The 24,429-nt window shown below is 46.2% G+C and overlaps 1 long non-coding RNA gene across 1 annotated transcript in view; it reads left to right on the forward strand.

Moving 5' to 3' along the window:
• Positions 1 to 5,049: 5,049 nt before the first annotated feature.
• The window catches only part of LOC309607570, a 49,556-nt gene continuing 30,176 nt past the window's right edge, over positions 5,050 to 24,429 (forward strand). The window contains exons 1-2 of the long non-coding RNA XR_014232455.1: positions 5,050 to 5,144; positions 6,150 to 6,232. This is a non-coding gene — a long non-coding RNA (uncharacterized lncRNA). The remainder of the gene's footprint in view (positions 5,145 to 6,149; positions 6,233 to 24,429) is intronic.

Raw genomic sequence — 24,429 nt, forward strand, 5'->3', positions numbered from 1 at the left:
CCTGACTGTCTGAAGGGCTGACACTACACTCTGGTCCCACCACAGGGGTGGACCCATGGCAGTAAAGCAAATTACAATAAAATGAGGTATATCTGTACTAAGCATGGAGCCCCTGACACTTACTGAATTGTGAGAGGAGCCACCCAGGTGGGCACCGTGCCTGGCACTGCCCCTTCACAGCCATTCTGGGCAGTGTTCATTGCAGTCATCACGGCCAGCACAGATCTGTCTTTAGGATGGAGTGGTCAGATACACATCTAACAGTTTCTAATTTCTCTTAGTTATGTCCTAAAGCTGTGACAGTCAGAGTCAAAAGGTCGCAGTGTATTGAACACCTGTTGTATTCATAATGTGCCCCAGCACATGTTCTTCCATAGGCCTGACAGTATGCTTTTACTTTTAGTATAAAAGTCTCTCTGACTTAGTTTTTATTCTTTTATTAGGGGTGATTTGCTAGGGGTAATTTATAACTTTCTCCCTATATGAGATTGTTCATATCAAATATGAAAATACTACTACTAATATTAGTGACAGCTCACACTTATTGAACACTTACCCAGTGCCAGGCTCTGGACAAAGGGCTTTACTGGCCTGATCTCCTCTAATCCTTACTACAACTCAGGGATATGGGTGCCATTAGTCCCATTTTACAGATGACAAAACCAAGTCTCTTGCCCAAGCGCACAAAGATATTAAATATTGGCATTAGCAACTAAACTTGGTTTTACTTTAAAAGAAGACTAATAATATGGGCTAGAGAAATGGGGAGCTTTCATGAAGGACACCCATCACGTGCTTTGAAGACAGGTCAGGATTTACTGCCCATTAGCTCTATGACCTTGAGCATCTTACCAAACTTCCTTGGGCCTCGATTTCTTCACCTCTAGAGTAGGGGTGATAATTTCATCTTGAGGGAGATAATCAAATGAGAAACATAAAGTTCCCGGCACATCGTTAGGGCCACAGTTGGAGCTCAATCCCTTTTACTTTTTCTTCCACCAGAGGAGACTGGATCATACTGGTTTCCAGAGAGTCCATGCAGTGGAATTTAAGCTCCCTGAGAAGTTGGTTTTTGGTCATTTTGTTTATGCCACATCTCCTGCAGCAGAACGGTGCCTGGCACATCACAGGCACTCCATACGTGTTTGTTGAATTGAGTTCTCTCTTTCTGTGAGTCTGCAGTTCTGTCACATGTGACTAACAGTGGCTTCCCAAGGGCTGGTTGGGACCAGGGGGCGGAGGGGGATCCAGGAGCAAAGTTTTGCATGGAGGAGGGGGAAGATCCACCCTCAGCTCACTCAACAGCCCTCCAGGAGCCAGATCTAGTGGCCTGCAGTGTTGTTAAGAACTCAGCCCTGGCTGCCCTGCCTGGGAGAGCAGCTTGGGAGTTAGTTGCCGGAGATGCCTGATGCGTGTCCTGAAGCAGTCAGTGGATGCAGCTCCAGCCGCGCCTCTTTCTTCCTTCTCCCAGGCTTGTCCGGGCCTCTGCCTGCGAGCCCTCACCCATCTGCACAGCGGCCGGGCTCAGAAAGAATCCTTCTTCAACGCCAAGTATCAGCAGGGCTCTCAGGGTGTGAATTATTCATCGACAAGCCCAGCACCCATCTGTCTCCAGTCAGCGCTGCTGGCACCTCTCCGCACCCAGAGCTGCCCAGGGCATCCCCGTGGTTTCCTTGGAGTGAAGACGAGCCCCTGAGCCTTTTGCCTTAATTGGAGAGATGATGGGGCGAACAAGAGGCTCTAAAGTGTGTATTTGAAATCAATTTGCTCCTTGAAGCGGCATGAAAACGAAAGGCTGAGGGAGGCCCACTGTGAGGGGATTGCCCTGGTGCCACGTCAGCTCAGGCTCCGCTAATGACCTGTGGCTAACAGCCTTCTCACACCTTTGCTCCGAAGAGGTTGGCAGAGGCCGGGCGGGGGTCAGGGGTACGCGACTTTCTAGTCTCAGAGGTTTCACAGGGCACAGCCTCTGAGAATCAGGGACAGAAGACAGGGGGCCTGAACACTTGCACATTTGCGGTGGCCGCCCTGGGAGGCCTGGTGCACCCCGCTGGCTCCTGGGGTGGAGCAGGGGTGGGGGAAAGGCAGTAAGATTTCAGAGATTTAAAGAAGAGGTTCAGTTGCCTGTGAACGCAACCAGCTTCTAGAAATCTCTGGAGGTAACAAGTGTGGCAGCAAATCTGTAGGACAAGAGGCAGAGGAAGGCGTATATAGTTGCTGGTTAATTCTAAGGGGCAAAATGGCCATTTTCCTATGTTGAAATAATAAGGCAGGAATTATTCGTGTGCATCTTTCATGACCAGTGACTGAGGGTCTCCAGGGGGAAAAAATAGGGGCTTCCTCAGGAGGGAGGTATACTCTAGTAAAGAGTTCCCCAAGAATAAGTAACAATTGTGACTTTTGCCTCATAGCAGGCTATTTAAAGATGTTTATTGGCTCTGGTTTCTCTTTTAGAGCCACACACCGTACATTATATGTTGTATCAAACATTACATCGCAATCACATCATAAGTGTATATATATATATATTATATATAATATATATTATACATATATATTATACATAATACCCATATTATATATAATATATATTATACATATATATTATATATAATACCTATATTATATATACCACATATATATTATAATGTACTCCTATCATATGTATATATGTAGATATATTTATTTTTATATATTATCTATATTTTAAAGAAGTTTTAGAGGTTTGCTTTTGAACTTACTTGGCTATGAATAGCCACTCATTTAATTTGCTATTGGCTCTGCTTTCTAAGTTATCATCATGCATAATCAAGAGTTCTTGCAAAGCAAGGTAACCAACTCACAGATTGTCTTCGTATGTAATACAGTCTTTATGAAAACTAAACTTGACGGTGAACAAAATGGACCTAATGTTTGTAAACATTGAATTAGACATTTATTCATTCTGATTTTGCATATTTTTCTTTAAATGTTTCAAGCCAGTGCCTTTTATTTTTTCCTCTTCTCTGACATGTTTGTGAGACCTGGAAGGTGGCGTGTGCGCCTCTGTGTGTATGTGTGTGTGTGTGTGTGTCCGCACGCGTGTGTGTATGCATGTGTCCTAATGGATAAAACAGGCTTGCCTGACTGGGGGTGGGTCGATGGGGAGCCTGGAGGAGGTGCTGTCAGGGTCTCCAGGCTTCCAGAATCTTATTTCTGCAGGTCCTCCTGGCTCTTTCCCTTGAGTGAAACAATAAGCTTGGCAAGGTTTGTGCTTAGGTAAGGAGGCCCAGGACTCATGGTCAGTCAGCACCTCCAGGTGAGGAAAACCTTAGACGGTGCCAAACCCAGGAGGACCTGCTAAGAAATCCAGTGACAACCATGGCCCTTACACTCACAGCACAAAAGTCAAGAAATACAGAGAGATGGCGGGTACCCTCTCCTGGCGTGGGGTCTCCTGAGGGGGGTGTGTGTGTGCATTACTTCACTCAGCAGAGGAGTAGTGGAGTTGTTTTCATGCCAGCCTGAAGAGGAGGGAGGGGAAGAACAGATGGGACGGGAGCTTTGTCACCATCACCTGATCTGATCGGTGGCCTCCTTTCATTAACATTTTATAGCCTGGCACTAACAGCGGGAGCATTCAACACTAGCATGGGGTTGACCCGGTTCTGAGTATCAGGGGCCCTCGGAGACGCATGCGCATGCGTTCCAGTCTGGCCCTGACCACTCGATGAGCCCCGCTGGCTATTTGGGGAGAGGGGCACAGGAGGAATGAGGAGGGACCAGTACTGAAAGGGCACCTTCTGACTGCCAGGCACTGCACCCATGACTTACTTCCTAACTTTATGCCTCAAGCAATATGTGTCCTTTCTCAACTGAGGCAGTGGAAGCTACGGAGTATTAAAATGTTGAACCCAAAGTGACACAGCTAGGATGTGGCAGCGGCGGGATTCGAACTCAGAGCAGTCACACTCAAACCCCGCACTGTTTCTTTCATACTCTGCTGCTGCCCGGAATTCCTTGGCTCTCAAGTATGTTGGTGGAATTTCTGGTATGCCTCAAACAAGATGAGCGTCCCTTCCAGTAAATCGTTCCTTCCCTGAAACTGAGAAGAGAGAAGAGGTGGATGCCGCGGTGCCTCTGTGTCGGGCAAAGATGCCCAGCAGAGGAATCAGGTGGGGGCTGAAGTCTAGCCCGCATGTCACCTGCCGGCCGGTACCCTGGTGTTGGGCTTCGTCAGGCCAGAGAGGGTTGCCTGTCAAGTCCTATGCCCCTGAGACCACATCTACCCAGACAGGTGCCACTTAATAAGTTGTACAAAGACACTGTCTTAGTTTGGGTTTTCCTGGAAGCAGACCCGGAGACCAATATTGCAGTGCAAGTCTTTTGTCTGGGAGGGAATCCCAGGAAGCGCTAGCAGGGAGGAGGGAAGTAAGGCAGGGAAGGGGGAGGCAGAATTATCCAGGTAAGTATCAAGGTGCTTATCACTGTGGACAACCAGAGCCCCGGCTCGCCGGGGAGCTCTGGGGAACAGCAGAGAACATTGCCCTGAAGTCATCCCGGTGCCTCATCGGCCATCACGCAGGGCTGCTTCGGGGGGCTGCTCCGCTTTCCCCACACGCAGGTCGTGCTCTCGGGGCGGCGGACAGCCCTCCCGCCTGACGAGCTGCCCTGGTTGCAGGTGTGTGCAGAGGACATCTGGGCGGGGTGGAGCCAGCGTCTACCCGGGCGCCCTTTACGTGAACCCGACACCGGGTCCAAGACTTGTATTCTGCTGGATCTAATCGACCCAAGTGATTATCTATGCCCCCCAAGCCCATTCATCAACTGCAGTGTGAACATAGACACCCATCTGTGACATTGTCTGGAGAAAAAGCCCATGGCCGCTAAAGCATCAGCATGACATAAAGCCTCCCGACTTTATAATCAAGTCTGGGCTCTGTTCCTGGCTCTGATGGACCCTTTCTTCGTTTTCTGCCTCTTTCCCTTCCCGCCCCCCCACCTTCGGAAGCCAATAAGGAAATCCAGGTTTCCTGGCTTCCTGCCTTCCTGTTTTTATCCTCTGGACCTCCGGAAGGGCTGGCAGGAACAGGAGGTGGCCGCCTGGAGTGACGGCACGAAGCTCTGGAGTGGGGTTTGCGAAGTGCTGGGGTGATCTTGAAGCTGTGTGTGCCACTTTCTCTGACATTGTTTGTTTAATGGGGGTGGCGGCCAGTGGAAACTTGGAGGAGGCTCAATTGACCCTTGGCATCTCCCCCAACAAAGCTGATTCCTTGCTTCGGCTGAATCCCCAAACCTCAGAACCCGCTGCGCTTTCCAGCACTCTCCCCGGACCACCTGGGGCTGCAATTTTGCTTGTTCTCAGGCTAAATTGCCAACTGCAGCAGAGCTGAAGCAGGAGTTTAGCAGAAGTGTGAAGAGTTGATTCAAATCAGAAACGCCCAGATGCAAAATTGCGACTGCTTTAGTTTCTGTTTCCTCCAGCTCGGTTGCCGTCGTTCCCTGGAGGGTTATGATCCTACTTTCCAGCTCCCCTTGACGATTTCTGCCCAGCACAGACACAGCTCCCGAGGAGGGGATGGCCCAACCCTGTTGCTTCATTTGGCACTGCTGATCTAATGAGGTGTAAATCCCACAGATGCCGCTCGGGGCGGCCAACATAGTAATTTATACCAATTGGTGTGATTAGACAAAGCCCTCAATCATCCTGCAGTGTCGTGCTGCAATCTGTCATAGTTCTCATCAGACGTGCTTCACCCTGGCTTTGTGCTGGGATGAGTACATGCTTTCCTGGGTCCTGCTCAAGAGCCCAAACATAAGAGTGAGAAAGGGTCCCAAGGACTCATGACCGCCTACCAGGAGTGAGGACACTTCCTCCCCTTCACCTGGGAGGGGAGTGGCCGTAAGGTCACAGACGTGGGCTCAAAGCCTGACTCCTTGGGCATGAATCGCCGCTCTACCCCCAATAGGCTGCTTTCCTTGGGAAAGTGACTCCACCCCTGTTGCCTCAGTCTGTTCATCTGTAACATGGGGTGATAATAATGCTACAATCCTCATATAGTTGTTAGGAGGGTTAAATGAGTTAATATTGGTAAAGTGCTTAGAAACATACCTGGCACATAGTATTTGTCAAATAAGTAAATTCTCTTATTTTTTTCTGTCCACTCCAGAAAGGCTCTGAGGAATCCACCAGTGGAGATACACAAAGACCAGTAAAATGACTGAGGAACTCAAGAACCACATAAGGAAAGGGGTAAGGAGAGAGGGTTGTTGTCTGTTGTATTAAGGAGGGCTCTTTGGGCTCCAAGGAACACGTATTCATCCAATGACGATGTACCGATCACTTACCGCGTACCAGCCAGCATGCTCGTTGCTGGTCTTAACAGCAGTGACCTCGTGGAGCTTGCATTTGAGTGTTACTTGTACCAAGCCCAAGTAAACAACCAAATAAATGAGATGATTTCAGAGTGACAGAGACATGAAGAAAGTAAACAGGATGGAGTGAAAGGGCGGAGTGGGGTGGAGGGCAAATACATGTTGGGTGATCAGGAAAGGCCTCTCTGACAAGGTGACGTGACAAGAAAGAACCAGCCACGTGAAGCTCTGGGAGGAGAACTTTCCATACAGAGGGAGCAGCACGTGCAAAGGCCCCGAGGTAGGTGGGAGCTCGGAGAATTGGAGGAATAGCAAGAAAGCTGTTGTGGCTGGAGCAAAATGAAGGAAGGAGAGCGGTTTGTAGAGGTTGGATGGGGCCAGATCGTGCAGGGCCTTATGGGGTAAAGTGTTCGACTTTTATTTTAAGGACTTTGGGTGCTTGAAGCAGACAAATAGCATAGTCTCCGTTACCATTTTAAATCTTTTCTTTTTATTATTTTGCATTCTTCTTTTTTTTTAAAGTCTTTATTGAATTTGTTACAATACCATTTCTGTTTTATGTTTTTTGGTTTTTTGGCCATGAGGCATGTGGGATCTTAGCTCCCCAAGCAGGGATCAAACCCGCACCCCCTGCATTGGTAGGCGAAGTCTTAACCACTGGACCTCCAGGGAAGTCCCCTCCTTTACCATTTTAAAACGTTTAGAAATCCAACTCTAGGTAGCTTTAACAAAAGGGAAGATTTCTTAAAAGACTGTGGGAATGTCTCAGAGAAGCTATGGGCAAAAACAGATCTGGGCTTGAACACTGGAGGATGGGTTCTCCACCCCCATGTTGGGTTTCCTCTGTGCTCTCTACACCCCAATCCACATGGAGCCAACAGCTCCTTTGTTATATGAACTTGACTTCCACAGTCCAGCGTCTCAAGAGCAATGCATCTCTCAGTTCCAGCATGCCTCAGCTAAGGACTTAGGGGCTGGCTTGAGCCAGGAGTCCATTCCTGGACCCATCAGCTATGGCCAGAGTGGGGTGGGGTCACGCTTGACATCCTGGTTGCTTCTGAGTAAGGATGGGGGTCTGGGCAGGAGGAATAATTCTCCAAAAGGGAAGTGAAGGTGTAGGGCAGAGTAAGCAAAGTGTCCAAGTTGCCAGAAAACCAGAAACTAAAGAATGTAGCTGGAAGCAAGCTCAGAATGTAACTCTGAGTTTCCTGGTAGCCAAAGCTCAAAAAGAAACATGAGTGGGTTTCAGAGTTCTCATCTGCTAATAAAATAAGGCAGAGCAGATCAATAAAAGAGAAAAGCGTTTTCTTCCTCTAAAGCTAAGGGGACATTCTTGAGAGGTTCTCTGTGGAAGGGGAACTGAGAAATACGATGGAAGATTCTCAGCAACTTTTTAATTTAAATTTCTCAGATGATTTAGTTTTTCTGAATGTGTGGAGATTCCCTTCTGGTGAGTTCTGAAAGTAGAGGGAGGGGACATCACAGAATCTCAGCAGTGGGCTGGGCAGGATATACTTATGGGAGCCAGAGTAATGTGTCTCTTTCTGATGACCTCATTGGTTCATAGAGACTTCAGCACAAGGCTTGAAAACTCAAATGCCTCGTACTAGGGAGATGCATGTGACATGGGCTGGGTGCCTACACCATGGTCGACGCAGCTGGTAATCCAGCTCGGTCAGCAAAGAGACCATGGGAAATCGCTGCTCTTCAGCTCCCGCCAAGTGTGGCCTCTTGGGCCTAATGATTTTCCAAGAGGAACTGGAAATTCTGGACTCTAAACCTTGAGTGTTGACAACTAATTGAAATCTGTTTGAAAACTTTCCAAGAGCCAAGCAAAATGGGGGTGAGGGGTGAAGGTGGCTGCAGCCAAGGGGGGTGCAACCTCTGTGTCCCCATGACCAGTTAGCCGGCCTCACGGGAGCTTCCTGGAACACGAAGGGCTCAGCTGGGATTTTGTCCAGATCTGGGCACAACAAGACCCCCGGGTGTGGAGACTCTGGGTTCTAAGGAGAGATGCTGCCCTCCCCCATCCTCCCGTTTCAGGCTATGTGCTTGGCCCCAGGTATCCGGTGATGAGTGAAACAGACCCACCCCTGCTCTCAGGGGGGTTAAAGTCCAGTCAGGGAGCCAGACTTTGGACAACTAACTGCACCATGAGGTCATTGAGCAGAGTTGTAAGAAGTGCCAGAGGGAGGCCGACTGAAGGCTGCCTTAGGTGTTCATGGGGGTGTGACCTAGTCGGGGGGGTGGTTAGGAAAGTTCCCTTGAGGACAGACTTCAGCTGAAGACTTGAGCACAGGAGTAGGAAAGGGGAGGAGTAAGGAGGTTTGTGCTTCCAGACCAAGGAAGCAGCCGTGGCGGCCCAGGGTGGGGAAGCTGTCTCAGGAGGGCAGCATTACGGGTGGGCTGGGCCGGGGGAGGAGCTGGTGTTGTCCGCCATGTTGAAAACTTAGAACTTGTGAGAAAAAGGATCCAAAACTTAGAAAGAGGGCAAAAAGGAAGGGCATAGATTCTTTTGATGTCAGACCAGAGCATTATTTACTCGGCCCACCCAAGGATGACTTAATTCTCTATGAGCTTGTACCTTTGTTTGATTCTACTCTTTACCGTTTGGGCCTGATCTCTCTGAAGTTACATGTATATCTGTAGAGAGCTGCCCTTCTGCAGAGAAGTCAGTGCTTTCTGTCTGGTAGAGAAGACCACCCCAAAGGTTCTCGCTTTATTACCCTGAAGGACTTTAGTCAGTTTTGTTTCTAACTTAAAAAAATGAACAAGTAGGGAATTCCCTGGTGGTCTAGTGGTTAGAACTCCACACTTTCACTGCTGTGGGCCCGGGTTCGATCCCTGGTCAGGGAACTAAGATCCCGCAAGTCACGCAGTGTGGCCAAAAAAAAAAAAAAAAGGAACAAGTAAATAAAAATTGACTTCCATACATCTTTCCTGAGGGACTGTTTAAACCCCTGTCATCAAATGCTTTTTGAACCAGCTCTACCATATCACTGGTTCTCTCATTAATGAGTTAAATAAACATCTGACACATTTTTATCCTATATCAATAAGAGTTGGGTTTTCAGAAAACAGTATCTCAAAGAGATATCTGTACCACCATGTTCACTGAAGCATTATTCACAGCAGCCAAGACATGGAAACAACCTAAGTGTCTAATGACAGATGAACGGATAAGGAAAATGTGGTGTACATATAAATGCAATATTGTTCAGTCATAAAGGAGAAGGAAATACTGCCATTTGTGAGAGCATGGATGAACCTTTAGGGCATTATGCTAAGTAAAATGAGTCAGATAGACAAAGACAAACACCATGTGATCTCATTTATACGTGGAACGTAAAAAACCGGAACTCAAAAATATACAGCAAATAGATTGGTGGTTGCCACAGATGGTGTAGAGAGTGGGCGAAATGGATATAGGGGGTCAAAAGGTACAAGCTTCCAGTTATAAAATAAGTTCTGGGGATGTAATGTACAGCATGGTGACTACAGTTGACAGTACTGTTGTATATTTGAAGGTTGCTGAGAGTATGTCTTAAAGAGTCTCATCATAAGAAAAAAAAAGTTGTAGCTATGTGAGGTGACAGATGTTAACTAGATTTACTGCGGCGATCATTTCATAATATATACAAATATCAAATCATTATGTTGTACACCTTAAACTCATACAATGTTATATGTCAGTTATATCTCAATGAAACTGGGGAAAAAAGAGTTGGGTTTTTATTTTCTGAACGTTATTTTTTGACAGAACTTTCTCCTAAGCATGATGAGAAAGCATGGAGGGTTTTAAGCCAACACGTGCCACGATTGGATTTGCCTGTGGATCAGTGTTAATGTTCCGAGCATAAGAAAACCAGGCTTCTATTCTGATTGTCAGATGGGGGGCTTTCCCTCTGGGGACAAATAACCGATTTGGTTGAGGACCAATCTGCTGTTGTTATCATCAAGTGTAGGTTTATTATAGGGTCTTTCTACAAACATAGGAGACTCTAATCATGGCAGCGTCCATTTTTGTTAAGATTGAAAGCAGTGGCTAATAATTTATTGCAAAGGAATCTAAACTAATGAACTCCACTTACAATTAAAATGTTTGAGAAAGCTCTCTTTTCTCCTGGGTCTCCCCAGGAGGCCCAGCTCTGACAAAGGTGGCACCACTCAGCCATCGGGCAGATTGCTCATCGACTGTGTCAAGTGTCAGAAATTGGGCGATCTCTTTAAAGTACTCTTTAAAAAAAAAAAAAAGGGAGGGGAAAATACCAGCATCCATTTCCATAAATTATTGAATGTGAATTTAACATCTTCTCGTTGGAGAAGTGTTGAAATTGCACGTGCTAATTGGCGAGTCAGGGAAGCAGTGTTGGCGCTGCAGAGAGCAGACTAGTCATTGTCGTTCCGTGGCGGGCAGAGTGAGGGGGCCCTGCTCCCTGGGGCAGCCACGCCCATCCACGTGGGTCTCAGCCAAGAAGGGCACCTGGAATTATGCTAGAACCTTCCTCCGTTATCTCCTTTAACCCTCACAGCGCTTTTGGGGACCCTTATCACCATCCCTCAGGTAGGAAACTGAGGCTCCGAGAGGTTGAGTGACCTGCCAGAAGTCACGTGGCTGATAGGTGGCTGTGATGACTTTTCAGTCTAGGTGTTTCGAATTCATCATGCCGGTGTGCCTTCCTGTGACTTGTAAACATTCCTCACTTTAGTTGTCATTTCCTCAGTGTTTATATTCCAGCAAAATCAGATGTGATAGAAAGAGTGCGATTCCCCCCACCACCACTTGGTAGAATTAATACTCAGCTTTAGGCAACTGATAGTTTATTGAATTGGGAAATAATGATTCCTCCCTCCCTTCCTTCCTGCCTCTGTTCTTTCCTTTTTCTCATCAGTATGCATCCTTCAAGTTTTTGCTGAAACATCATCTAGTCACTAAAACCTCTCGTGGCTATTTTACTTCAAATTGCAGTCTGTGTGAGTCCTGAATGCTCTTATCTGTCATCTTATTCTATTTTTTCTTTTTTTTCCCCCCATAGCGCTTGTCATCTTCTAACATACCTATATGATATTGTATATAACATATATAATTTCTTTGTATTATCTTTATTATTTATTATTTGTCTTCCCCAAACAGAATTTAAAATCTCAAGAAGGAAAGAATCTTTGGTGTGTTTCATTTGCTTTGAACAAGGTCTGGAATGTAGGAGGTGCTTAATAAATACTTGTTGCATGAATGAATGAATGAATGAATACGTGTTACATGGCCTTTTATAGTTTAATGAAAATCAACAAGGCAAGCAAACCAAGCTTATTGTACACATCCATAGTCTCAGTGTTTACAATAGTCTCTCCTTTAATTTTCATGACATAACAACGGTTATTATCATCATTTTACAGATGAGGAAACTAAGGCCCAGAAAAGTAGAATAGCTTGCCCAAGGTTACACTTCTAAAGCTACTTTAAAAATGAATTTTGTTGAGGTATAAATTTCATATAATACAGAGCATCCACGTTCAATGTGCAGTTGAGAAATGGATACACCCATGTGACTATCACCCAAGCGAGATGCAGAACCCCCCTATCACCCCCAGCAATCCCCTTGTGCTGCTTTGCAGTCAATATCCTGCAGCCCCTGGTAACCCCTAATTTGTTTTCTGCCCTTATACTTTTGCCTTTTCTAGAACGTGTTATACAGTGGCATCGTATAGCGAATACTCATTTATGCCTGGCTCTTTGGCTCAGCGTAATTATCGGAGATTCATCCGTGTTGCTCTGTGTACAACCGTTCATTCCTTTGTCAGTACTGGGGCTGTTCTATTATATGGGTAGACCATAATTTCTTTATCCGTTTCCCTGTTGGTGGACATTTGGATTGTTTCTGGTTTGTGTCTATTAGAGAGAAAGCCACTGTGAACATTCATGTACAAGCTTTGTGTGGACATCTATTATCATTTCTCCTGGGTAGGTGCCTAGGAGTGGACTTGTTGCATTGTATCGTCGCTCTGTGTTTCACTTTAGAAGAAATGGCTAAACTCTTTTCCAGAGTGTTTGCAGCGCTTTGCGTTCCCACCAGCAGCATGTGAGAGTTCCAGCGGGCCGACATCCTCACCGCCCTTTAGTGTGGTCAGTCTTTTTAACTTTCAGCATTGAATTGGCTGTCCAGCACTGCTTCCTCGTGGCTTACATTTTCGTTTCCCAAACGACTAATAACGTTGATCGTTTTTCACGTGCTTATTGGCCAGTAATGTATCCTCTTTGGTGAAGTATTTCTTCAGATCGTTTGCCCATTTTTAGTTGGATTGTTTGTCGTGTTATTACTGAGGTTAAACGACGCTTTATATATACTATTTTTATGCATTTGTACATTTATACATTGTGAACACATTTACACATTTACATTATATAATATGACTTTTCCCCCCAGTATGTGGCCAGCCTTTTCATCTCCTTAATGGTGTCTCAGAACCACTTTTGAACCAAGGTCTGTCTGCCCTTCATTCCTTTCCACTTTCCCAAGTAAGGTCCATCTCGAGGAATTAGACCCCCAAGGGGTAAGAAAATAATCGTGAAAAATAACTAAAATACCCAGAGGAAAAACACAATCCTGGCCTGTGTTTGTTCAGTGGGTTCAGAAGCAAATTTCCCTAATGTGAGGCTGAGGGAGGTGGAGAGAGAGTTAATCACTAGCCCAGGCTCAGTGTTATTTTAATTAAGCATAATAAGAGTAATGAAGTTATGCACCTCTTAGGATTTATGGCTTAGCTATTGGTATGGCACAGAGAGGATTTCAGGAACAAATATAAGTGATGGAACCCCAGGGACTTTTCCTGTCTTGCTGGGTTGTCCTTCTGTAACCCCACAGGGCGGGAGGTGGTGCTGTGATGCGGTGGAAACAGCAGAACAGGGCAGGGGTGGGGCGGTCGGGAGACCTGGGTGTGTTACTTGGAGCAGGTGCTCTGCTCTCTGGACCACAACCTCCTCACGTGGGGAGGATTTGATGCAGCAGCGTGTTGGTGAATGTTTAATGCTTAATAAATCCTTCTCCAAAAAGAAGTACATGTATGTGTATACATGTATATATATGTACTATGTATATATACACATGTATATATGTATTTGCATATATACCATGTGCTTATTATAAAGTTTACTGATATTAGTGATGTATAAGATATAATTTAAAATAATAAAACATAGAATATTATACATTCCACATAGCCAAATAATTTTCACAAAATGCTTTTGTTCATTTTTGCCCAACTCTCCTATCAGTATCCAACCAGCAGTTACAACTGACAAATGAATGTGGTTCTGACATGAATACTGGTTGATATTTTTGTTTATATTAAAGAGGAAGATGAAAGTGAAACAACAAAGACATATGTCAGGACGTTACGCACTCATCAATGGCATGAGTGACTTCTTTGCTGAATTGGATAACAGTGTTTGAATACTGGAAGACTAGTTCCTTGATTTTTGCTCTATTCACAGTGTAACAGCTGTATATAGGATGCACTTAATTGTTGACATTTTCACCACTATTCTCTTAAGTCTAGACAATCAACAAAACAATAGATTGAGCTCTGATGTGTAGTGTTGGCCAGTGTCTGTGGTGTAAAGACTCCTACTTTGACCTGCGTTCAGCTACTCATGTGATGTCAGTGAAACTGGGTTTCAGAAGAGCTGTGTGGTTGTATGCCCTTATGTGGTATACCCACTTCACAGATACAGGAGATATAAATAACCTCAGAAGTACACATAATAGTAAAACATAGTAAAATACTTAGGAAGAGGTGGTTTGAGTATTTATGACCTTTATTTTTAATATAATTTATTTAATAGAAATTTATATAATTTAATTTTTAATTATGGCTGTGTTTTAATAACCAGCTTGGAAAATTCCTAAAAATGTTAGAGTCAGCTCTCAGGAGGGTATGAGCTGATTGCAGCACAACAGTGGTTTGATGAGACTCAACCCAGTGTCCATAGCCAGGTGAGACTTCCAGGAAGGGCCAGCACTTCAGAACATCCCGTCCCGTGTCACGCTCCCCTCCCAGCCAGGGCCAGGCCGCTTCCTCTCTGAGAGGAGCAGGTGCAGAGAAGTATATTAATCGGCTTGGGCTGTCATAACAAATGCCACAGATTCGGTGACTTAAACAACAGACATTTATTTCTCACAGTTCTGGAGGCCAGAAGTGCATGATCAAGGTGCCAGCAGCATTGTTCTGGCGAGGCCTCTCTTCCTGGCTTGTAGACGGCCACCTTCTTGCTGTGTCCTCACATGGCCTTTTCTCTGTGCACCACTCCTGTGGCGTCTCTTCCTCCTCTTGTAAGGACACCAGTCCTATTAGATCAGGACCCCATCCTTATGACCTCATTGAACCTGAATCACCTCCATAAGGTCCCTATCTCCCAATGCAGTCACACTGGAGGTTAGGACATCAACAGATGGATTTGCGGGGGGGGGGGGACACCATTCAGTCCATAACAAGCAGTGTGGTGCTTCTGCTCTGCCACAGGAAAGGAAGAGAAACAGACAGGTGACGGGGCAGTACTTGTTGCCAGAGGCAGGGCTGGGCGTCCTTTCCTGCGGTCTCCAGAGTGTGTCAGGGCCAGATGCTGGCCAGGCAGAGAGAGGAGGGTGCGGGGGGGAAAGTGTAAAGACAGATTTTGCAGGGCTGATAACCCAAGCCCAAGGCGGGGGGATGTGACAGTGCCCTTGGCTGTCACATCACTGGCATGGTTAGGACCCTCACCATTGGAACAGTGTCACCCTGCATGGGCAGTGGAGCACAGGAGTCAAGGCCATGGGCATAGAGCCAGGCTTTCTGGGCTGCAAGTCCCAGCTGACCATTTACTAGCTGAGTGACCTTAAGCAAGTTACTGACCCTCTCTGTGCATCCGTGTTCCCATCTAAAGACTACAAATAATGCTGGTACCTTCCTCAAGGGTTGCTATGAAGATTAAATGAAAAAACACATATTTGTACTTATATTTATAATTAGAATATAAGTGCCTGGCTCATTGTAAGTGATGTGTCAGTGTTATCTTTTGCAGCTGCATTTACAATCTGTTTCCCTTTCTCTAGTGTGTGTCTTTGAGAAGATGGATCCCACGTCTCCTCTGTCTTTGAACCCCCAGCCCCTAGCACCATATCTGGCACTTAATAAATGTCCGATAAGTGTGTTGAATTACAGATAAATGTCGAAGTGCTTTGGAATGATTAAACAGCCAAGGAAACAAAATTCATTCATACGTGGAATCATCCAATTATTAAATCATACATTCATTTAACAAATAATTTTTAACAGCTTGATTGAAAAATAATTCACATTACATACAATCCATCCATTTAATGTGTACAATTCAATGGTTTTTAGCGTATTCATAGAGCTGTGAAACCATCACCATAATCAATTTTAGCACATTTCATTACCCTGAAAAGAAACACCATACCCATTACCAGTCATTCTCTGTTTCCCCCTAAACCCCCCATCCCTAGGAAATCACTGGTCTACTTTCTGTCTCTATGGATTTGCCTATCCTGGACATTTCATTTGTGTAGTATCATATAATATGTTTTCTTGTGACTGGCTTCTTTCACTTAGCTTAATGTTTTCAAGGCTCGTCCATGTCATAGCATGTGTTGGTACAACAAAAATTTTTTTTTTCAATTTTTAAACATCTGCTGAACTCTGTGAGATAAACCAGAGAACGTGCCATAAAAATCATATAGTCTGGAAAATACATGTTCACATAAAGAGCTGCACATGATTGTTTTAGCAGCTAAGGGCAGCTCTGGGCTAAGCATTTCACAGTCTCTTGTTTATTCCTCTTACCTTCTCAATGAGGTAGGTATTACTGTTTACCCATTTCACAGATAAGAAAACTGAGGCTCAGAAAGGTTAGTAGCTTGCTCAAAGTCCTCACACGGCAAGGAAATAATCAAGCTAGGATCGAGACACTTGTTTCCACGTGCTGGCTATGCCATCTCCCTTCTACAAACAAAACACTCACAAAAATATTCCCCAGATCCATAGGAAACCTGGCCTATCGCAGCTGCACTGTTGCCTGTGTTCTCAGATTGATCCACGGGGCCGAGTGTCGGTTTTGATTTATGAAAAATACAAAAAAAGGAAGATGTTGGCTCTGCCTGCCTTTCTAGCCCGCCTGTGGGAACAGGGCCCGGGTGGACAGAATTAGCTTTATTAATGTCTCATTTCCCGGGATCAATATTTGGCAGTGCCTTCCTGTCTTTACACGGCTGGATGGGAATTAAAAACGAACATGTGTGATGCAGTGAATCCAATGGCAGAACCAGGGATGGCTTTGGAGCCGACCTCCTTCTGGAGCCCACTGATACCGTGATCCGGGGCCTGGGAAGTGAGTGTCCGGGTGTGTGTTTTAAAGAGTGATTTTGCTCAGGGAAAAAGCTCCAGCTTTTAACCCTCAGCATTGTGGACCCTCTAAGGCCAAACCAACAGTGCTTCATTCCAACGTGCAGACATTGGAAAGGAGAATGTCTCAAGGTCAGGCCACCCCCAGGAGAGGACAGCAGCCTGACAAGGTCACGACCAGGAGATATTTACCTTGTGAGTCAGCTATCACAGGTCCCACACGGGCTCAGACACTGCCTGCTGCAACATTCCTGGGAGGCAGACATCAGCCAGGAAAGCAACGGATGAGGGTTGTGTAAAGTGCTGTTATTTCCTGGTTGCCTGCTGCACCCTCGGCCCTTTAAGGCCATCCTCTGACCTTCACAGCTCATCAATCCTTGTGATGCCCACTTTCCAGAGGAGGAAACCGAGGCTTGAGAGGAGAAGTGAGCTGTGCAAGCTCCTGCAGCAGTAAGCAGTGGAGCTGGGATTTTTAACCCAGGTTGATCTGGCTCCCAAGTCAACACCAAGTGATTCACTGGCAACAAGAAATAGAAATGTCCGGCGGATGGGAACCTGGTAGCTCCCTGTAGGGAAGAAATACAGCTGGAGGCTGCAAATGATGAACGCAAGTCTAATCCTGTTTGCAGCGTTGTTTTGTTTGACCTGAAGAGTGTTTCTTTAAGAACGTTTGAATTTATTACCAACTCTTAAAAATAGGGAGTTTTCATATAGAATGCAGATTTCTGGCTCCTCTTGGGAAACCAGAAGATCTGGGAACAGTCAGTTGGAGCCGAGGATGACTGCCCTTTCTAGAAGGAATAGGAACCGTCTGGAGTGCCGTAGCCCCCGCTCAGCCAGGGGCCTGCTCTATGGGAAATTAGATGATCCCACAGCTGCACAGGGAGGCTGGGCCCAGCCAGGGACGTTCTTGAACACCAACGTGGAAGGGTACCAGCCTGTCGGAACTTCCTCAGTGTATTGGTTTGCTAGGGCTGCCCTAACAAAGTACCACGCGCTGGGTGGCTTAAACAACAGAAATTTATTTCCTCACAGTTCTGGAGGCTAAAAGTCCAAGGTCAAGGTATCAGCAGGGTTGGTGTGTTCTGAGGCCTCTGCTTGGCTTGCAGATGGCTGTCTTCTCCCTCTGTCTTCACTCTCAGGGCGTCTCTGCCCTAATCTCCTCTTCTTATAAGAACACCAGCCGTACTGGATTACGACCCACCCTAATGACCTCACCTCTTTAAAGGCCCTCTCTCCAAATATAGTCACATTCTGAGGTGTTGGGGGTTAGGACTTCAGTATACGAATATGAGTTGGGCCGCAATTCAGCCCCTAACGATCAGGTATTGATTGTCTCTCCATAGGGGCAGACCCAGTTTTGTAGAGTCTGAAGCTCATACAATGTTGGAAGCCTTCTTGATTAAAAAAAAAAAAAAAAAAAAAAAGAATATACAACCGTGAATGTAGAATTTGGTGCAGGGAGCAGAGCTCTTGGTGCCCTGCCCATGTCCCACAGGCTCTGGCACTCAGTGTCAGGACCCCCAGCTTTCTCCAAGTGCCCTTGGCCACCAACAGTGCTGGGGAAATAACTCCCACCAGCAGCCCTCAGCCAGTGACTCCCTCACCCCAGGGTGGGACTGCTCTGAGGTATGTGATCTACCCTGGGCATTAACTATGTCTTTATTTTCTGTATTGCTGTTGTTTTGACCTCTGGGGCCTTGCTGACCCTGGGGGAATACTCCCTCCCAGGTTTAGCAGATTCTTAGAGATAGTAAAAAATTCGCGGTGTATCTTTCAAATGCAAACCAACCAATCCAAGCACCTTCTTTGTCTATCAGGCTCTCACACTCCAAGTCACCATCCCCTTTCCCTAACCATTCCAGGGCCAGGTACCAGCCAACTAGGAACAGCCCTGTGCCCAGAGCCCACAGAAATTAGTCACGTTAGCCAATGGTAAGCATACTTACCCTGCCTCACCTGTTCCTTCCTGCAGAAACCACAATAAAGGCTCTTCATGGTGCCCCGTCCCTCCGCCTCCTGACCAACGCTTGTGCTTCTCCGTGTGGCTCCCCATGTGCTGTGCCCCCTCCTCTTGGGAACTATGAGTAACAAGCTATCTTTTCAATGGCAGTCGCCTCCTGATCTGTTGGCCTTGCCTTAGCTAAATAATAAGAAATCTCCTATTTTAAAACATTCTGTTCCCCAAAGGCCTCCATGGGATTAAGCTCCAGATACCCACAGTGGGAGCTGGCTTGATAATGCAGCCTTTGTTGGCTGAGTGCCCTTCCAGGTCTCATTTCCCCACAGGCCTGCCAATACACCTCCCAAATAAACCAACCGTATTCCCATCCTTGTCCCAGGGGCTGCGTCCAGGGGAACCAAATTAAGTCAGCACAGAAGTGAATATTTATTGTAAATACAGAGGGGAAAAAAAAGTGGAGACAGTGGCCTTAACTGATGGCCCCTGAAGGATCGTACACCGACAAATTTTACAAAAACGTGTGACCACATGAACACACTGTTAGGGCTCTTGGAAGGGGCCCAGGCAGGTGAGGGCCCCAATGCTCAGACTTCATTAGTTCATGTACATCACCCTCTGACTAAGATGTAGGTTCCCTGAGTGCGGAGACAGTGCCCAGCACAGTGGCTGGCACATAGCAGGTGCTCTATACATGATAGTTTAATGAATGCGTAGCCTAACAGAGCGGACTTGGTGTACCCACCTCTCTCCTGGGTGGTGCTTGTTGGGCATCCTTTAAGTCCCCTTTTTGACAGTGTCTACTGGTAGTAGCCCAGCCTCCTATAGAGGGACAATTATTTTCTTTAAATATGCTAATGTCTTCATTCTTAGAAACCTGGGAGCCAGACTATCTCTTTAAAACCACCTTGCAGTTTGCTGATTGGATCCACTGTGGGCTGACTATATGGTTTAACTCCAAAATGGCAATTCTGTCTTCGTTGTTCTTTGGTGGAACAGGATGGGTAGGTGGGACGCCTGGGCCCCCTCACAAGGAGCAGTGTATTATATTGACTAACGTATGATGTGGAGCTGCACAGACCAGTTGGAGGCTCCTCAGCTCCCTAGCAGAGTGATTTTTGGGCAAGTTACTTAGACTCCCTGAGCCTCAGTTTTCTTATCTATAGAATGGAGCAATGATGATACCAGCTTCCAGATGAGCAGGAAGATTCCTTGAGATAATGCATGCAAACCCTTTGCACCATGTCGGATCCATTGTCAGAGCTCAGTCAGGGTAGGCTGTTTATGGGAAATGTAATACTAAACCCAAAGACTGTTGACCCCTTGAGGCTATTTCAGTGCTATCCACAGGCCCCGGGCCAGTGTGGAGTTGTTCTCCAAGTGACATTTTACCAGTCTCCAGGAGCTTGTGAAGCAATCAGCGGATGCTGTAATGTGAACAAGGCATCATAAATGATGTGCTTTGTTTCCTGTGGGGGTGGATTCCTGGTGACTCTATCAGAGGTCAGGCCTCTCCTGACTGAACAATGGGGCTTCCTGAGGGAAACAGCCCTCTCCTGTGGTCAGTCCAGCAAGAGTGAATCACCATTTGCCTTTGACAACTTCTGGTAACACAGAGAGGAGAAACTGAGTGAATGATCTGTAGGAGCGGAGAGGCAGAGAAAGAAAGATCAAGGGACAAGAGAGAGTGCAACACTTAACACGAGCTTAACACAATGGGGGTGTGGTCTGTAGGAAACAAGATTTACAGAGATGAGAAATGTGTGTGAAGTGCAGAAAGAAAAAAGAAGGAAAAAGTGAACTGGGAGAGTATAAGGAAGAAGAAAGGAGCAAAAGAAATCAGAAGTACAGGAAAATGGTGCATGAATCCACAAGGTTCCACCCTAAGGCCAGCCAAAGCCTGGAAATTGAGTAAATAACAGAATCTATAAGTACACACGCCACTATTTGCCATTCCTATGTCAGTGGCAGACATCACTAATCAATCATAGCACTCTTTCAACTGAGCTTAAATATAGCCTCAGAATCCTTCTCAATCAGAGATCCAGGTTATAATCCACTAGAGTAGGTTTTTGCATTGAAACCCTCTTCCTGTCTGGGTTGTAAGCTCTTGCCACGCATTATGGAGAAGGCTTGGACCAGAAGAGCAGACCAAGGCACAGAGGACCCAAGAGCAGTAAGGAGGGGGCATTAGGACTGGCACATTCCTGGCCAAGGGGCAGAAAGAATGGGCCCTTCATAGTCTCAGAGGCTGAAGCCCCGTCTCCCGCCCTGTTGCACTTATCAGACAGTCCTATTTCTCTGACAGTAAGGTTGAGAGATAAATCTGCCAGACTGAAATGAGATTGTGTTCTAGACATCTCCAACAGTGCTGGAAAACAGTGGGAGCTCAATAAAAAAAATTGTTGAAAGAATTGAACAAGGAATGCTCAGGGGTGGTAAATATAGGGAAAAGAAATATTCATTCGCCACCGGGGGGAGAGATGCATCCTTCCTGGAGGGTGCTATGGTCCTATATATAACCTTAAAAATGTGCAGAACTTTTGACCTGGGAATTCTATTTCTAGGAATTTTTCCTATGGGAATGGACCTTGGAAGTGCACAGTAGTTTATTTCCGAGACTTCATTTCAGTGTTGTTTTTAATATTGTAAAAATATTGGAAGCAACCTAAATGTCCAACAGTAGGGGATCAGTTCAATGAATAGTGATATATTCAGGAGATGGAAGGCTACACAGCTGTTTATTATGTTGCTGTCTAGGAATATTTAATGACACGTGGCTATATTTATGATATGTGATTGGTGAAGAGAGCACGTTATAAAAAAGCAAGTACCAACCTGGTTCCTTAGCACAATAGGAAAGGCATCAGTCTCATAAAAAGACAAGTACCTTGAAAAAAAAATTAAATATATGTATGCACACTGAAAGGAACTGCAAGGACATAGGCCAAAATGTTAAAAAAAAAATGTCTATCTGCAGGTGGTTGGATAATAGGTGGTGATTATTTTTTCTTTCCACTTTTCTATATTCAAAACATTTTCCACAGTAAACAAATTACTTTTATAATAATTCACATGTTTAGAAGTGACTGACAAGAGGCATGTATACTTGGTCATTTTACACTGAGACACACACATATCCACGTGGCGTATGTGACTCTTTAGATATTTGAACTCTCTGGACTACCTGATAATAATGACATGGAAATAGCTGATATGTAATAAACATGAACACTTAGTACGCAAGTGCCAGGGACTGTGTTAAGTTCTTCTCATATTTGTCTCCTTTAACCTCACAGCAAGGCTGGGAGGCAGGTTCTGTCGGTCTCTCCATTTCAGACGTGAGGAAACTGAGGCTTGGGCATGAGGTGCCGAGGCCCCCTGGGTGCTGAGGGGTAGGGGAAGAATTCGAAGGCAGGAAGGCTGTCTCTAGAACCCACACTTTCAACCTCCTTGCTCCATTGCCTTCAGCCACAGAAAATCTGAGCCAGAAATTTTTGAAATTCTACCATTGAACCAACAGGTATTAAGATATCACAGTAGCAGTAATTCTGAGAGCCCCAGATTAAGGTAGGTTCACATTTTTGTGTCGGTGTGTGAGTTCTTGTCAGGAAAAAAAAAAAAAAATGAGGGAATTAACGTGTCTTGAAAAGATTCCTTTTTATAATTAAGCCTTCCTTGCCTGCTTTCTGTTACCCGCACTGTCACATCACAGCGATAAACAGTGCGGGAAAGGCAGCAGCTCCTGTGTTATGTCAGGGCATGAAGATGAGAAATCTAGGGCAGAAAGCTCTTTGGCTTTGTTGGTCATTTTCTGGGTGCTCTATGTACATCCTCAAAGCTGCCCCTGCACTGGACATCCACGAGGATAGATATATTTTTTGTCCCTGAATGGCATGTGTAGTTTCAATATCTGTCTCCACAGAGCATTTTTGGGGGAAATCAGGCCTGAAAGGGAGCGAGATGGAGGAAAATCTTCTCTGCCATCAGAGCTGATCCCTGTAATCACTCTTCTACCTTTGGACAAATCAGAGCTTCTGCTCAGGGAAGGAAACTCTTGGGAGAGGCTGTTCTGGAAACTGGGGATTCTTTAAGCAAGGGTGAAGGGTCAAAAGATACCCTTAACTCTTACATGTAGGGCGGTATTTGGGACCTGGCAAAAGTATGGCTGCAGACTCGCCAGGGCAAAGGGCTCATGGACCCAGAAGGAAGGAAGTGTGAAGGATGGAAAGAACAGAGGCTTCATATCCTGACTCGCTGGCCATGTGACCCTGGACAAGGGGCTTCCCTTCTCCGAATTGTAGTTTCTTCATCTATAAAATGAGAAAAATGTTGGGCTCCTAGGTTTCCTCCCTTCCCCTCCCCTCCCTCTCCTCCCTCCTTCTCCTCCTCCTCTTCCTCTTCCTTTTTCTCCTCCTCCTTCTTCTTCCCCCCACCTTTTCCATTCTTTTATGACTAAGTGAAACAAGATATATAAATGCATCAAATGCCTGGCACAGAGGAGAAAGTCAGCAATAGCCAGCGAGGCAGTGTAAGTTCATGGTTATGGCCGAGGGCTCTGGAATCCAACAAAGACAAAATGTGGTGACTCAAGACGGCTGCAGACTCTGACACTCCTCCCACTGAGAGGTCGAGTCTGTGTCCCCTCCCCTGGGTCTGGCTGGACTCTGACGGCGCTGAAGCGATGCTCTCCCAGGCCTCAGGCAGCTTCCGCTGGCTCCCTCAGAACTCTCTGAGAGCCCTGAGCTGCCATGTCCAAGTGCAGTTACTGTGAGACGGCTGTGCTGGAGACATCATACCTGTTCCCTCCAGGTGACAGTCCCAGCTGAGTTACCCAGCCTCCCGGCCAAGGCACCAATCACGTGAGAGAAGCTGTCTCGTACCCTCCCGATGAGCCCCTCCACCAGCTGAATACGACCAGGTGACCCCAGTCAACGCCACATGGAGTGGATCCCTGCCCTAATGGCTGTCTTTTTAAGTCATCAAATATCGGGGTGATTTGCTACCCGTGGTACATAACTGGAGCTCCAGGGTCCGAGGCCCGCCTTGGCCACTTGCTAACCAGCTGTTTGATCTTTAGCTATTACCTCTGCAAGCTTCCATCTCCTACCTTTAAATGGGGATGGGACCAGTCCCTGCCTGGCAGGATCTTAGTGAAGAGTATGTGAAGTGACTCCGTCAAAGCGCTCGGGGCAGTGCCTAGTACATAGTAAGCCCTCCAAAATGCTATTACTGTTATTATTCCCTTCTCAGACTTTGCTGGCAGGATGACGAAGAAGGCGCAAAAGGAGGAAAGCTCTCAGACCCTGTGTGTTTGAGGGCAAGAGGCCCTGGGCAGCCGTCTGCTTTTCCCAATGAATAGAATTGTCTTAATCATACTTAATCCTGTTCTCAGGAGGGCATTTAAAATTGGAACAGTCATTTATTTGATTTCCTCTGAAAGAGTTGCCCTAATGAAGCCGTGTAGTTTGCAAGGGAATTAAGAGCCGCTTCTCCATCCCGAGGTCACTCTCCTCTGCTGTGCGATGTGTTAGTGCACACGCGCGGGGCTGTTGGCACAGCTGTCTTCTTGTTTTTCTCCCTCCTTTTGCTCCAGTGACTTTTCTTTGAGGGGAACAGTCTCTACTGACTTCTAGTCCCAGGTGGACCCCGGGGATGTTTGCCTTGGTCTGCAGCCCAGGACCACGCCACCCACGGCTGTGCCTGCTTCCCAGAGC

The sequence above is a fragment of the Balaenoptera borealis genome (assembly GCF_965194805.1).
Source record: "Balaenoptera borealis genome assembly, chromosome: 12".
Lineage (NCBI taxonomy): Eukaryota > Metazoa > Chordata > Mammalia > Artiodactyla > Balaenopteridae > Balaenoptera > Balaenoptera borealis.